This window comes from Lontra canadensis, unplaced genomic scaffold, assembly GCF_010015895.1.
Source record: "Lontra canadensis isolate GAN:19392208 unplaced genomic scaffold, GSC_riverotter_1.0 scaffold13, whole genome shotgun sequence".
Lineage (NCBI taxonomy): Eukaryota > Metazoa > Chordata > Mammalia > Carnivora > Mustelidae > Lontra > Lontra canadensis.
Window position 1 is genome coordinate 6,568,803 of NW_022631007.1, and position 3,770 is coordinate 6,572,572.

The window sequence follows — 3,770 nt, forward strand, 5'->3', positions numbered from 1 at the left end:
GAGAGTGGGACACATAATAGAACTCAGTCATCTGATCACATGTTACCATGAAGAAGGCTGGGAAGTGTTGTCTAGCTCTGTGCCCAAGAGGAATGGGAAGCTAGTGGATTTTGTGAGTAGCTAGTCAGTCGCAACCACAGTGCAAATGTATTTTCTACTGTACTGCTAAAGAAGGCAAGGCTCTATTAAGTTTCAGCTCTAGCATATGATGGATTATAAGGCGTATGTATTTAATTTTCTTTATTTGTGAATAGCTCAATTTATTACCTGAATAAACATTTACATTCTGTGTTTATATGCTGAATTTTAAAAAAATCTATGCTTCTTGATATAACACCTGGTTTACGTATAATAGATGTTCAATTAACAGATTGATTAAAAATTTTCCAAGTAAACTTGAATTTTATTTGGCAGTGATTTAAATCCCTGTAGGTTTTCAGTAGCCAGATATGTAAAACATTAAGTGTGTGATAAAACTAGTCAAAACAATCTTGATTGAATAATGGCTTTATTTGGCAAGTTTAAGCTGACTGACAATAAGAAATCAATGAAATGGCAACTTCGTGTAGTTAAAAGAAGTGCAGCATGCGGGGTACCTTGGTTGATCAGTGGGTTAAAGCCTCTGCCTTCGGCTCAGGTCATATTATCCCAGGGTCCTGGGATCGAGCCCCTCATTGGGCTCTCTGCTCAGCAGGGAGCCTGCTTCCTGCTCTGTCTCTGCCTGCCTCTCTGCCTACTTGTGATCTCTGTCTGTCAAATACATAAATAAAATCTTAAAAAAAAAAAAGTGCAGCGTCTGTCCAGAGCCCCACATACTGCCTTCCTGCCATTGCATGCAGGTTCAAAGGACCACTGGTAAATGTGCCAAAGAGCCAACAGGCTGTGAATAAACCAGGTCACCATACTCTTTCCTGGGCATCTGAAATTATTACCTAAGCAACTCAGGGTTGAAGGAAAAAAAAATAGATAAAATGGATTCTTCTAAAAATTGGGCCCCTTAAGAGATTGTCCATTAATCTGTACTACCTAGATCTTGGGCAAGATCCAAGATATTGTCCTCTCTGAGGCCAAATTGCTTTTTAGCTATTCTTTAGACTCTGTGGACCATATTTTCAACAAGTTTCTCTTTTAAATAATTTCACTAGCATTTCTGTTTTGTTCAATTTAAAACAGTAGCAATAAATATCATATGTATCACCAGGGTATTTTTTTAATAGTACCTTTAGCCTGAATGACAATTGGAGAGTAAGATGTTAAGAATTTTAAGTCAAACTGGTCATCCTGGGAATAAAGTGTAAGAGAGCTAAAATTGTCCTTTTCCCAAAAAACAATCACACGTGGCTTTTTCCATGCCTAGCACAGCCATGGTTTGTGGGCCCAAGAAACATCTGAAGTGTGTAGCAGCTCCAAAGCACTAGATGATGGATAAAATAACCAGTGTGTTTGCTCCTTATCCATCTGCTAGTCCCCTTAAGTTGAAAGAATGTCTCCCCTTCATCATTCTTCTAGAGAACAGACTTGAGCATGCCCTGACAGATGAAGTAAAGAAGATCTATGTGCAACAGTTTACTAAGACTGATTGCAAGTTTTGAACTGATATAACCCACCATGATGGTTTTATGGATGCCATCAGGATTGACAAGACTATAGAAAAATTCCACTGAACTGTGATGCCAAGTGTTACTTTGTTGTGCATCATATTATATTTGAGAAGGCTAAGTACAACTTGTGAAAGGTACAAAAGGAGTCCCTCATCTGGTGATTGATTGACTATTCATATTGATTTTGAGACTGGCAAAATGACCAGTTTCATCAAGTTTGACATTGGGAACCTGGGTATGGTGACTAGAGGTGCTAACCTAGGAAGAACTTGTATGATCTCCAATAGACAGACATTCTATTCTCTGGATGTGTTTCATGTGAAAGACACCAATGCTCTCCAACATTTTCATTATTGGTGAATGAATGCAACAAATCATGGATTTCTTTTCCCCAAGGAAAATCTATCCACCTCACCATTATTGGAGAGAGAGATAAGAGTGAGTGAAATGATTGGAAAGGTCTTTGTATTTAATTAAAGATAATACAGCATGATTTTTTAAAAGTATATCCAGTAAGTATAAAATCTGGCTGTTGTTCAAAGTGATTATTTTATCAGCCCCAATGACCCAGTAGCCAATGAGAAGAAACACATGGAGCCAATGATTTACTGGCCATCATGTGCTCTCTGTCTGTCATCTATCTAATGAACCGAACTTTTTCTGGTAGCAAAATTCATTCTAAATTTCATTGAGCTTCTAGAGCCTGAAACTTCACAGGACAATCTTATTCAATCTTGTTCAGAATATAAATATTCTGACCTAAGGAAAGCAAGAAAAACACATTTTTATGAGGTCTTGGGGACAGACTCTAAGGAGATTTTTGTTAATATAAAACCTCTGGGCCTTGTATTCTAATTTTATAATCAATATAGATTTTTGTATTCATCCCTACAAAATGGCCATGTTTGTTGTTTATTGTTCTTACAACTTCTACATGACTTTGGACAATGTTTCTGCCGTAGAACATGTATATTGCCTGCCATATGGCACCGAGAAGTCCTAGCATATTACCATGTTCTCTTGAGGGTGCTGATGACATGTTTGTGAAGCAAGCCCTAATGTTGTCACCGATGATATAACCTTTAAGGTTTCACTTTTTGGGATAGATCATTACCATTAACTCTTTGCCATCATCAGTTGTGCCACTAACACATTTAAGCCATGTTTCAGCACATCTATATACTTCATTCTGATACATAGACTGGATCTCACCTAGAGATCACCAGACATCATCTACATGTTGAAGTCAAATCAAGTACATGAGTTTGCTCACTTAATAAAGAATTAAAGAGTGCCTTTTAAGGGAGCCTGTAACTAGAAATGGAACCTGTTCAGGACTTGACATCAGTTCAAGAATGAGATTGGTGCTAATCCATAATTTAACAACACTACACTACAGGTCCTATCCCACGTTCCCATGTCATCTCCATAGAGCTAGCCAGTGACAATATGTGCTATTTTTGCTTTGCACATGCCGTCATCCCTATCATTCTGATCCGTGATCATTATCAGCTTCTCTATTGAGAAAAGATGTAGGGTTGGGACTCCTGCACCTAGATGTCAAAATCTAGTTATGATATGAAGATATCTCAAAGAGACTAATAAAGGACAAAGCTCTTTTTCCCTGAGGATGTGGGAAGGCACCTAAAAATGTTGGGATGGAGAAGGAATTTGATTTCTTTATATGTAAGCTGCCGTTGCTACTTCCCTCTTTCTCTTCCACCTCATCTTTCTCCTCCTCCTCCTCCCTTTTCCTGTCCTTCTATTTTTCTTTTTCTTTCTCCTCCATTTTCTTCTAAGTAATTACAAAAAGCTATTTCTAGAGCCTACCTTCCATGTGGCCCAGCTGGGCAAAATAAAAACAAAACAAAACAAAACCGCTAACTTGGTTAGAGCCAGAGTGGACTCTGTTACAACTTAACCTAACCCAGGATCCTAAATACCAACAGTTACTGGAAAAAGTGGTGTTGGCATCTGCTAATCTTTCTTTTGTTACATAGAGGTGATGTTTTCATTTCTGTATTTCCAGTCCTAAACTCACATATGTGTACTTCATACCCAGTGTGCTCAAACTGAGTTTGCACTAGGCTTTTCCCACAATCACTGCCTGCTCTCCAAGTTTTCTTCCCTTTCCTTTGTCAATGATAACATCATTTCTACCATTTTTAC

At 38.1% G+C, this 3,770-nt stretch overlaps 1 pseudogene; it reads left to right on the forward strand.

The window, feature by feature from the left end:
* Window positions 1-1,364: 1,364 nt before the first annotated feature.
* LOC116867919 lies at window positions 1,365-2,047 on the forward strand (annotated as a pseudogene).
* The last annotated feature ends 1,723 nt before the right edge of the window (window positions 2,048-3,770 follow it).